This window comes from Oncorhynchus keta, chromosome 34 (genome assembly GCF_023373465.1).
Source record: "Oncorhynchus keta strain PuntledgeMale-10-30-2019 chromosome 34, Oket_V2, whole genome shotgun sequence".
NCBI lineage: Eukaryota > Metazoa > Chordata > Actinopteri > Salmoniformes > Salmonidae > Oncorhynchus > Oncorhynchus keta.
In genome coordinates, this window is record NC_068454.1 from 61945493 (window position 1) to 61958906 (window position 13414).

General features: G+C 40.7%; 1 protein-coding gene across 1 annotated transcript in view; it reads left to right on the top strand.

Moving 5' to 3' along the window:
• The first annotated feature begins 1012 nt into the window (after positions 1 to 1012).
• Positions 1013 to 13414, top strand: part of LOC118367602 (synaptic vesicle glycoprotein 2A-like) — a 55459-nt gene continuing 43057 nt past the window's right edge. The window contains exon 1 of the mRNA XM_052494281.1: positions 1013 to 1457. The gene's annotated coding sequence lies outside the window, so the exon portion shown is untranslated. The remainder of the gene's footprint in view (positions 1458 to 13414) is intronic.

The following is a 13414-nucleotide window of genomic DNA, read 5'->3' on the forward strand; positions in this document are numbered from 1 at the left end:
TTCTGATTTTAATTGTATGCTTTTCAAGTATGCTTTCCAAGTTGGATCGTGCTACGAGGGAGAAGTCCCTTGGAACTCTAATGCAGATCTCTCACATCAATGCTGATTAAATAACAAGGCAGCTTTAATCTGTCGACCCCAACCAATCAGATCTCTCACCAACAAATCCGTGCTGGAAATGATTGGAAGACAGTGACACGTTGCTGGAAATAATTGGAAGACAGTGATGAAGTTGCACTGTACTACTCCCATATGTCAGCCAGGGTGGAGGGAAGAGTGTAAGAGAAGCCATATAGCTATTCTAACATAATGCCAGTCATGCACTGAGCATCCCACTGGGACTGAGTGCAGAGCATCAGAGGTCAGGAGTACTATGGGGTGTCCTGAAGTCCTGTTCCCATCATCATCACGGTCATGTGACCGGTTACTTTGACAGCTTCAGTCAATCACTTCTCACGTTATGTGAATGAAAGGGTATAGGCTTATCTAATGTGGAATCAGTGCAGAGATTGGGTAAAATATAGGAGTATAACTGTTGTGGTCAATAGATACCAGCCTGTAGGACCTGTCCAAATGGCAGTTGGCCATCTCTGAAATAGACTGTGGCTGGTGACTATAGTAACGCCTGAAGCTAAAGGCCAGGAACTCATTTGGTCGGATGAGATCAGGGTTTGCAGTTGGCATGGCAATATGTAGGCTTATTAGGGTTAGATGTATGGTGCAGTGTACAGTTTGGTAGTGTATGTTAGTCTATTTTGGAGTTACAACTTATGGTTTGCGCAGACTGTGAATACCCAATGAATTTACAGCAATACCTTTCCCGAAAGATTTTACACCTTTTACTTCTCCCAAATGATTTATCAGTCTTTTACAAACACAGTATCAAACAGTATCATTTCTCATGTCCAATTATAGCCAGGAGCTGCAGCACGTGTAGGCAGAGGCATCTCGTGCACAGCTCAATGCACCAACAATTTGGTTAGTATGGCGAGAAAGACGGTCGAATCCATATAAGTTTGAGCAGAAATCTATAGCGTCTATAATATTGCCAAATATGTCTTCAAATGCTCGGGTGGTTTGAATAATTAATGAATGCCACATCACAAACAGCGTACGGTTCCATTGACATTCTAACGTCCACACTGAAGCAAAAGAAGAACACCCTCTCGGAAGAGAATTGTGTACGCGAGACTAGAGGGATGGATGCTCGAGAGGAGGGGGATGCTCGAGAGGAGGGGGTGCTCCAAGAACGATTCTGTGTGGTAGGGTAGCGTACGACGTCAGCCTTGTGCACACAACAGGGTTATGTTGTATTCTAAACTGGGTAGGTGACCACAGAACAATTTTCATAGACCGGATTTAACACATTTTGATTTTTTTTTAACACGGTGACAACCTTATTAACAAATAAATACAGTTGAGGTCGACTGGAAAAACGCCAACCTTCTCTACCAAAGGTAAGGAAGAGTATAAGTCTCAGTTACATTTATTTGCCGTAAATTTCGTCATACTCGATGTTTATCAAGAGCATTTAGGGTAGTATTCCAACAATTGTGTTAAATAGCCTAGTCAATAGTTTTCCACGGCTGTCCACGCAGAGCTGCCGAGGTTATTTTGAGCGATAGCAAGAAAGCACAACCGATAGAAAATGACCCCCCACCCCATCCCTAAATAGCCTGTTAGTGAAATAGCCAGAAGAGAGGTCAACGTCTGTGTGTAAAATACAAGTGATATACATCCGTTTCTACAACAAAAACAACATATCTCCAAAGAACGAATAGCATTTCTAAAGCCACCAAATTTGGTCCGGTGGTCTCGTGCGTAATAATGTAAACCTGCATCCCTGCTCCATCCCCGTGCCATCACATTTTAGCCATTATTACTACTGAAAACTGAGGTCTTCTCAAGCATGACATAACCTGGCTAAATATAGGCTACAGTGCATTTACGTATAGTGGTGAAGACTCTTTCATAGTTTAGTTTATGGTTAATTGGTGTTGATTTAAATAATGACTCAACTTATCGCCTCGCCCCTTCACCAGTCTGGACTACTTGAATTTGATTTGATGATTGCATATATTCACCCTGAACCATAAGGTATAGGCTGCACACACTGTTGAGTATCAGTGAATGTTTATTTTTTACCATAGGCTATATGTAGACTGTTTATTATTATTTTTTAAGATAAGCGGCATAAACGGCTGCGTCCTATTCATTACGCGTAGAACGCGATACATGACCTTGCGCTCTGTGATCTCGAAGATGAACGGAACTTGCTTAGAACTTATTTTTTTCTTTGTCAGTGCAGTGTCGCGTTAGTTCTGCTACAATGACCTTGTCATTTAAAAACATGACACATAGGCCTATACAGTCGATTTTTGAAGGCATCTTCGGGTTGTCCCAGCGTCTAGAATGGATAGGCTACGGTTACTGATTGACATGTTGGCCTGATAGAAAGGGCCTTCAGGGAAAAATATTCGATCTGATTGTAAAATAATTTGACAACAATTGACACCTATCTCTTTTACAATCATTTATTCACAATCATTGTTACATTTTGTTTACTAGGCTATAGCCATAGAATGTTGTTACAATGTCCATGTGTTCTCACCTTGGATAGGATCAACTACAATATGGCCTTTACCAATATAATGATAGCCAAATAAAATAAACATTTATAGGCTAACACACTATTTATTAAGATCGAAATGTGATTGGAAGATTGGAAGCTTTGTGATTTACATCAGTTCATAATCTAATTGACTAGGCCTATGGATTGGATTACAGTGCTTGCCAAATAGTGACACACTATTTACTACCCTCCCTTTCATTTGTTATGCTTGTTGTCAATCAAGTCCTGCTGTAGCTACTTGCAAAGCCTGTTGGTGACTCAGATATATAAATGTATGTTTTTATCTAACCTTGCAGTAATTCCTCCGTCAGTCTCTTGGCTGATTCCCTACTCTTTTGATACTGCAATACTCATTGTAGTGTAACCTTAAGAGATTACATCTGAAAGGTGTGTGTACTGTAGAGTACAGGGTAAAACAGAATACATTGAGAATGACTTGGCAGCTCAGGTTGATGACAGCTACAGTCATGCCCATGATGATACATTCCTCTTCAGTGCATAATCTCCATTGGAGTTTTGATATTACTCCCTCTGTTGTTTGTGCTTGTTCAACAACCCTTTGAAGCCAGACGAGCCATTGCTAAAGTGGTGTTAAAGGCAGTATTTATTAAATACAGTGGCTATTTGGTCTCCTTGAGCTGTGTGTGATGTGGCACATAAGTACAATCAAGTACATCAAGTACCAGCAAACTGGGGAAGTATTGAGACATCAAGCTCCGCGGGTGGTTATACTAAGGGAGAGTTGATCTAATCGATACAATAACAATATAATGGAGGTTATCCATTGAAGAGAGAGAGTATGGTGGATATGAGACAGCAGGTCCAGCCTCCACAGTTAGCCAGACGACAGGGAAGGGAGCTGGACAGTTTGGTGGTCTTATTTTCTGCCTGCTACCTCTGCTGATTAGGGTGTGCTCTGGGCTGTCCTCAAAGATTAGACCTGTCACAAGTTACAACTTCACTCTGCGATGGCTGTGAGCACTGGGGCTTACTGCATTAACATAACACATCCTAAGACAGGCTGAAATAGCCTGTGGACCAGCAACACAGACATTCAACTCATTCTCATTCTCATCCACCAGTATCCAATACATATCGTTGAGATCACTTGACCAGTGCAGGTGTTGCTAAATGTAGACAGTCCACTTCCATCACCACCTAGCAACCCAGAAACACAGGCCATCGGTCAAATACATACTTACGTGTTTTACATTTCTACTCTCTTATAGATTTAGCGTACAACTGAGAGATAATCAATGCCTTTTTTCTGTCTCTCGACGGAGTTCTCAAAGCACATTACCATCAGTCTTCCACTGACAGCAAATGTGCTTTTAATCTGCCATATGGGGTATCTACCTCGGAGGAACGTAATGTTGTAAACCAAACGGTAAAGCGGTAGTAAACCACACAGTGTAGCTGCACAATAGCACAACAAATAGCCCCAGTGCACGCAGTACTAGAGAGCAAACATTGTAGCTGTAAAGTAGTCATTTCATACGCTTCACATTGGCTATTTTCGTCAGAGTCCAACAACAACCAAATGGTATTAATCCAATGCATAACACTGAGCATGGAGAGCTTGCCATATTTTCTACATAATGCAGTGGTGAGGATATCTGCATAGAGAGTACCCCAGTCCCCAGCATCATCATCTTCTCCTCCCATAATCCCTGCAGTATATTCTTGGGTTCTGTTAGAGAAATTACCTTCTCCTCTCTGGTATTTCACTGCAGTGTACAATTTCCTGTTTGTAAGATTCCTTTTCTCCAGCAAGGACGCTTTATACTTTCCTCTCCAAGCTTTCACAATCCAGCACACATAATCACTGTCTTCTCATATTTCAGTTCAAAGCTTGGCATTATTGTGTTAGCATCTACACCTGCTGCTACATTTGAAACAGTAGATTGACGACAACATTGTTGTTATGAGTCATGAAACGACCATGAAAATGGTAAAAACCCTCTACACATCTATTATTTCATACGTAGGCATTACAACTCAGGCATTACAGTAGGTATAATCAAATGCCAATAGTATCTATTAGGGAATCAGAGCCTCTATTTAAAGGTGGACAGGAGTGGTACAAAGTAGTTCCCCTTGACATGGATACCACCAACATCCAATTCAAGTACTGGACTGTTAAAACCTATGGCCCGTTACATCATTGAAGGGTATAACAAGCTCATTGAGTTGTCTCCCTCTGCCTATATCACCTATTTCCTTCCCTTGTTACCTCTCAAAACTGACATGAAGAAGCCCTCTCAAATAGTACAATATTTTGTATATTCAACTTTTCTGTAGCAAGGGCAACTGCCACAGATGCTTATAATTCACTTTTTCATTATAGGTACTGCGACTGCATCCACAGCAGTTTTTTCTTTGAATATCCATATAGCAGTGAAGGGAACTAAAATGGATGCTGGGATGACATGCTGTTTGACATGGTGTTGCTGACTGCTGTAGTGAGCCCAGGTTGACTATGCACACTGAGAGGTTCCACCCAGGGAAAGATGACAATGATGACGTGACTCATGTTGGGCTGTGCCCTTTCCAGAGGGGACCTCTCTCTCTCTTTCTCTGCAGAATCATACATACTGTCTAGGTGGGTGGAGCTACTGTATGATCCATGAAAGGAGTGTGTTTACGCACATCCAAACATGGCACTGGAGCTGGACAGAAAAGAACAGCTAAATAAATAGATGTTTGTCTCCTCTCTGTTTGCTACTCCTGCTGAACAGCCTCTCATCATCCTCTCTCAGGAATACTTCCACCCTGTAATGCCCAACCCAGGAGTGTCCAGCCCTTGCAGTGTTCAGGCAGCAGGGACACAATGTAATCAAATAAAGAAATACATTTTTCTCTGGGACTCTTTCTAGGTACAGTACCAGTCAACAGTTTGGACACACCTACTCATTCAACACTATGTAAAACACATATGGAATCATGTAGTAACCAAAGAAAGTGTTTTATATTTTAAATTCTTCAAAGTAGCCACCCTTTGCCTTGATGATGGCCTTGCACACTCTTTGCATCCTCTCAACCAGCTTCATGAGTCTTGAAGGAGTGCTGAACATTTGTTGGGTGCTTTTCCTTCACTCTGCGGTCCAATTCATCCCAAACCATCTCAATTGGGTTGAGGTTGGGTGATTGTGGAGGCCAGGTTATCTGATGCAGCACTCCATCACTCTCCTTCTTGGTCAAATAGCCCTTACACAGCCTGGAGGTGTGTTTTAGGTCATTGTTGAAAAACAAATGATAGTCCCACTAAGCGCAAACCAGATGGGATGGCCTATTGTTGCAGAATGCTGTGGTAGCCATGCGGGTTAACTGTGCCTTGAATTCTAAATAAGCACCCCCACACCTCCTGCTCCATGCTTCACGGTGGGTATCACACATGCGGAGATCATCCGTTTCATAAAGATAAGGCGATTGTATCCAAAAATCTGTAATTTGGACTCATCAGACCAAAGGACAGATTTCCACTGGTCTAATGTCCATTGCTCATATTTTTTTGGCCAAAGCAAGTTTCTTCTTCTTATTGGTGTCCTTTAGTAGTGATTTCTTTGCAGCAATTCGACAATGATGGCCTGATTCAGGCAGTCTCCTCTGAACAGTTGATGTTGAGATGTGTCTGGTACTTGAACTTTGTGAAGCATTTATTTGGGCTGCAATCTGAGGTGCAGTTAACTCTAGTGAACATATCTGCAGCAGAGGTAACTCTGGGTCTTCCTTTCCTGTGGCAGTCCTGATGAGGGCCCGTTTCATCATAGCGCTTGATGGTTTTTGCAACTATACTTGAATAAACTTGAAAAGTTCTTGAAATGTTCCAGATTGACTGACCTTCATGTAATAAAGGATCGGACCCTTTTTTAAAAAAATAAATAAACTAAAATGACATACCCAAATCTAACTTCCTGTAGCTCAGGACCTGATGCAAGGATATGTATATTCTTGATTCCATTTGAAAGTAAACACTTTGAAGTTTGTGGAAACGTCAAATTAATGTAGGAGAATTTAACACATTCGATCTGGTAAAATATAATACAAATAAAAAAAACAAGTTTTTAAAAGTTTTTTAAAATCATCATCATGCAAGAGAAAGGCCTAAATGTAATATTCCAGGTTAGGCACAATTTAGATTTTGGCCTCTTGATGGCAGCAGTGTATGTGCAAAATTTTAGACTTATTCAATGAACCTTTGCATTTCTGTTCAAAATGTTGTGTCAAGACTGCCCAAATGTGCCTAATTGGTTTATTTATACATTTTCAAGTTCATAACTGTGCACTCTCCTCAAGCAATAGCATGGTATTCTTTCACTGTAACAACTACTGTAAATTGGACAGTGCAGTTAGATTAACAAGAATTTAACGTTACACAATACATGTGTGTTTTGTTCGATCAAGTTCATGTTTATATCCAAAAATCTCAGTTTACATTGGCGCAATGTTCAGAAATGCCTCCAAAACATCCGGAGAAATTGCATAGAGCCACATCAAATAACAGAAATACTCATCATAAACTTTGATGAAAGATACATGTTTTACATAGAATTAAAGATAAACTTGTTCTTAATTTAACCGCTGTGTCAGATTTCAAAAAATCTTTACGGTAAAAGCACAATATTCAATAATCTGAGAACATCGTTCAGCCACAAAAGCAAGCCATACATTTACCCGCCAAGTTGTGGAGTCAACAAAAGTCACAAATAGTATTATAAATCTTCACTTACTTTTGCTGATCTTCGTCGGAATACACTCACAGGACTCCCACTTCCACAAGAAATGTTCGTTTTTCTCAATTACATCCATATTTATGTCCAAATACCTCTGTTTTGTTTGCGGGTTTAGTTCACTATTCCAAAGGCACAATGCGCGAGCACAAAATCCAGATGAAAAGTCCAAATAGTTCCATGCAGTTTGTAGAAACATGTCAAACGATGTTTACAATCAGTACTTAGGGTATTTTTATAATAAATCTTCAATAATATTCCAACCGGACAATAGCGTATTCATTACAGAGGAAAAAGAAGGAACGGCGCAGCGCGCCCGCATGATCGCGCAGTAAACAACTGATTGGCCACAGCCTAGTCCACTTGTTGAAACAGCTCTTATTTGACCCCGTTCCACAATAGAAGCCTCAAACAACTTTATTGTTGTTGTATATTGCCCACATCGTTGTAGTCTACTGTAAGCTGAATACATTTGACCAATGTCCTGTTGTTGGGAGTTTATCACCTCCCGCGCCTATAGATCATCACTTAGGGATGACTTGGCTGCTGCACCTCTGTCCTTGTGCCCAGACAACCAGGCATGAATAATGGATGGGTGTTTTGATCGGTCCAGGCCACCCCTGGACGCTCAGACCAGAGCAGTCAATAACTGATGGATGTTTTGACCAGCCCAGGCCACCCCTGGATGCTAAAACCAGAGCAGCAGATATCTGAATAATGGGAGAGAAAAAAGGAACTGAGTCATAACTTAGCTGTCTAAGTAGATCATATTTCGAAAGTTACTGTAAAAACCTCACCTCACCCTTTCCTATTTTCCACAACTTGCTTTTTCAAAATGATACTCCTTTCTCTCCTTTCTTTGCAGTTTGTGGTAGATTGACATGAAATAAAATGGTGTGTGAGTGCGTGCGAGCTTGTGTGCATGTCCTCAGGGGAGTCCCAAGGCTCTCTACCTTAGTCTGCCTTGCCTCAACAGAGCACTCAATTGTCTTCCTAGACTTATTCCTTGAGGGCAATTCAATGACTTTATTACTTGTCTAGTCTATCATGTTGAGTATTCTCCAAACTGCAACTCATGCAACTATCACTTCAAGTTAGATGAAGTGAAATGCTACTGGTTTAACCTCTGGTCTTTTAAAGCGGCACCTCGTCCGCTCCAAGGGGAACCAATTTAACCTGTTACTCCTACCCCCTACTTTTTCGAACATTCTGTTAAAAATCGCGCAACATTTCAGCGCCCTGCGCATTTGCATTTCCAGATGTCTAGATGGGACGCCTGCGTGTCAGGTAGCAGCAAGAGGTTAAACACATTTACTTACAAGCTTTCTGGTATTGAGGAAATTATAGAAATCAAAAAAAGACACTCACAAGAATGTGAAGTTGATCTCTCGCTCGGTGTGTACACTGGAAATGAGTAATACCTATCAAAGTGTTATTTGCTCCCTGTTGGAACAGAAACATACTCCCAATCAAATAGACTTGACTAGATACACATCCTCCTCAGTGTGTATGTGTTTCACCATGGTGGACAGGATGGTACCAGCATAGATGTTTGTTGACTGGACCCTGTGGGGATCACTTCAAACAGACCAGACGTGTGCCAGCAGTGAGTGGGCCGCACTGACACGGCCCAGCATGCATTGCTCTGCACACATGACATTGAGGCAAGCCAAGGTTTTGTTAGCAAAACCACAAGTGGGATTATGGTGTGAAAATATGGCTCAACCAGAAATGTGATACATTGGATACTGTTTGAGGTATATTTAAGCACGAGCGGGTGTGCTATATGGCCAATATACAACGGCTAAAGGCTGTTCTTAAGAACGATGCAACGCGGAGTGCCTGGATACAGCCCTTAGCCGTGGTATATTGGCCATAACCCACAAACCCCTGAGGTGCCTTATTGCTATAATAAACTGGTTACCAACGTAATTAGAGCAGTAAAAATAAATGTTTTGTCATACCCATGGTATACAGTCTTATATACCATGGCTGTCAGTCAATAAACATTCAGGGCTTGAACCACCCAGTTTATAATTACATATGCTGTAGGCCTACCCAGGTAATGAAGAAACAGGGATTGTCAGAGTCGTGTGTATAGGTGGCAGGGAAGTCAGGCGCAGGAGAATCAAACTGAGTGTAATGGAGTGTATAATAACAAATAAACAAAACATACTCCAAACACAATGTAACAATAAACAAAACATACTCCAAACACAATGTAACAATAAACAAAACATACTCCAAACACAATGTAACAATAAACAAAACATACTCCAAACACAATGTAACAATAAACAAAACATACTCCAAACACAATGCAACAATAAACAAAACATACTCCAAACACAATGTAACATTAAACAAAACATACTCCAAACACAATGTAACAATAAACAAAACATACTCCAAACACAATGTAACAATAAACAAAACATACTCCAAACACAATGTAACAATAAACAAAACATACTCCAAACACAATGTAACAATAAACAAAACATACTCCAAACACAATGCAACAATAAACAAAACATACTCCAAACACAATGTAACAATAAACAAAACATACTCCAAACACAATGCAACAATAAACAAAACATACTCCAAACACAATGCAACAATAAACAAAACATACTCCAAACACAATGTAACAATAAACAAAACATACTCCAAACACAATGTAACAATAAACAAAACATACTCCAAACACAATGCAACAATAAACAAAACATACTCCAAACACAATGTAACAATAAACAAAACATACTCCAAACACAATGCAACAATAAACAAAACATACTCCAAACACAATGTAACAATAAACAAAACGTACTCCAAACACAATGTAACAATAAACAAAACGTACTCCAAAACACAATGTAACAATAAACAAAACGTACTCCAAATACAATGTAGTAATAAACAAAACATACTCCAAACACAATGTAACAATAAACAAAACATACTCCAAACACAATGTAACAATAAAAAAACATACTCCAAACACAATGTAACAATAAACAAAACATACTCCAAACACAATGTAACAATAAACAAAGTGGGTACGAGGACCCCGTTGCACACCAATACAAAAACAACACAACACTGAATAACAAATCATCTCTGACAAAGACATGAGGGGAAACAGAGGGTTAAATACACAACAGGTAATAAATGGGATTGAAACCAGGTGTGTAGGAAGACAAGACAAAAACCAATGGAAAATGAAAAATGGATCAATGATGGCTAGAAGACCGGTGACGCCGCCCGAACAAGGAGAAGCTTCGACTTCGGTAGAAGTTTTGACAGGGATGAAGATATACTGCAGTTACCTATAAAGGATATTGATGGTTTTCCCCATAACTGATCATGGCCATGCGTCTTATCTCCTCACCATGTCAATCTGAACCCCATTGCTATTAATTTGGACCATAACACTTCAAATCATACATGCGGAAATACCCAGCAACTGAATTCACATTTGACTGTGTGTTTATTAATAGTAAGAAAACTCTTCTGGACATCAGCAGGCAATTACTGGCATTTTCCACTGTATTTCAGTTGGGTTTATCAGGCATGAATGCACTGGAGCTACAGTTTAGCTGAGCTGCTTTAGCTACACTTCTGATGAATATTGCAAGGCTGCTGATGACCACGCCACTCTCTCTCTCTGCAGTATTCTACTGTAACTTGGTGTTGATGAGGTTTTCCATTAAATGTTCTATTATGTTACCTCTTAGTCAGCCTCAATGTCTACGTTTACACAGGCAGGCCAATTCTGATCTATTTTTTATTATGTTGTTCTGCAAGTTTCATTCAATTCTTTCGGAAGCTCTAGATAATATGCCGTAACATTGTTATTTAAAAAAAAATGTTAACCTTTATTTAACTAGGCAAGTCAGTTAAGAACACATTCTTATTTACAATGACGGACTAGGAACAGTGGGTTTACTGCCTTGTTCAGGGGCAGAACAACAGATTTTTACCTTGTCAGCTCTGGAATTCGTCTTAGCAACCTTTCGGTTACTGGTTTTAGCAAGTCTTCTCACCAGAATAGCATAGCTTAAGGGAAGATATGTGATCATACCAAACGACAGCTGTCCTTCTTAATCCACAGGCTGGAGAGGACAGATCCCTTTGCCTTGATGAAGGCGGTATTTTGAACCAATGTAAGTATAAGTGGCTTTTCAAATGCACATTATTGTTATATTGGGCTCTGAAAAAGATCTGATGTGAAAAGATCAGATGTGATTGGTCAAAATACCAAATATTAGAAAAAAAATATCAGAATTGGGCTGAACTGGGATATGCTTAACACCCTGGCAGTCCTACAATCTAAGATAGATGCAATCTCACACAAATTATCAAGGAACCCACCAGGTACAACCCTAAACCCGTAAACATGTGCACCCTCATAGATATTATCCTGACCAACTTGCCCTCCAAATACACCTCTGCTGTTTTCAATCAGGATCTCAGCGATCACAGCGATCACTGAAACAACCACCCCTCATCACTGTCAAACGTTCCCTAAAACACTTCTACGAGCAGGCCTTTCCAATCGACCTGGCCCGGGTTATCCTGGAAGGATATTGACCTCATCCCATCAGTCGATGATGCCTGGTCGTTCTTTAAAAGTCATTTCCTCACCATCTTAAAGAAGCATGCCCCTTTCAAAATATGTAGAACTAAGAACAGATATTGGTTCACTCCAGACCTGACTTCCCTCGACCAGCACAAAAACATCCTGTGGCTTTCTGCACTAGCATCGAAAAGTCCTCGCGATATGCAACTTGTCAGGGAAGTCAGGAACCAATACACTCAGTCAGTCAGGAAAGCAAAGACTAGCTTTTTCAAACAGAAATTTGCATCCTGTAGCTCAACTCCAAAAAGTTTTGGGACACTGTAAAGTCCATGGAGAATAAGAGCACCTCCTCCCAGCTGCCCACTCCACTGAGGCTAGGTAACACTATAACCACCGATAAATCCACGATAATCAAGAAACATCTGGCCCTTCTTTGGACACTGTGTTAACTAACCTCCAATCAAGCTTCAATGCCATACAACAGTCCTTCCGTGGCCTCCAACTGCTCTTAAACGCTAGTAAAACCAAATGCATGCTTTTCAACCGTTCACTGCCCGCACTCGCCTGCCCGACTATCGTCACTACTCTGGACGGTTCTGACTTAGAATATGTGGACAACTACAAATACCTAGGTGTCTGGCTAGACTGTAAACTCTTCTTCTAGACTCATATTAAACATCTCCAATCCAAAATGAATTATAGAATTGGCTTCCTATTTCGCAACAAAGCCTCCTTCACTCACGCTGCCAAACATGCCCTCGTAAAACTGACTATCCTACCAATCCTTGACTTCAGCGGTCATTTACAAAATAGCATCCAATACTCTACTCAACTAACTCACAGTGCCATCTGTTTTGTCACCAAAGCCACTTATACCACCCACCACCGCGACCTGTATGCATGCTCTAGTCCTCGCTGGCCCTCGCTACATATTCGTTGCCAGACCCACTGGCTTCAGGTCATCTATAAGTCTATGCCAGGTAAAGCTCCACCTTATCTCAGCTCACTGGTCACGATAACAACACCCATCACAAAATGTGATTTAGAGTGATGACAGTGGAGCACATACCTACAAGGGGGAGTTATTACAGACATCTGCATGTGGAGGAGGTGGCAGAGGGCCAACATGGAGGTGGGGAGAGATAATGTGTGTGTGTGTGATTAGAAGTGGAGGTATATGCATCCCTAGAGAGATGTAACACAATGCTAAAGCCCTACTGTTTGTACCCTGTCACCAAAACCCCATAGATCAACAGATCCATAAAGAGCCAATCTCATTCACTCTTCTGTCCTCAAATAATACTTTACTGTAAACTCCATCCGGAGCATCATGGATAATGATCCTGATTAGCTAGTTCATGTAAGCACTCGCCAGACTACTGTATTGGACAGCCAAACAATACTATATTGTTGAGGCAAACTATGCTCTCGTGGAAGTACATTTAGTTGTCTAAACCCATACAG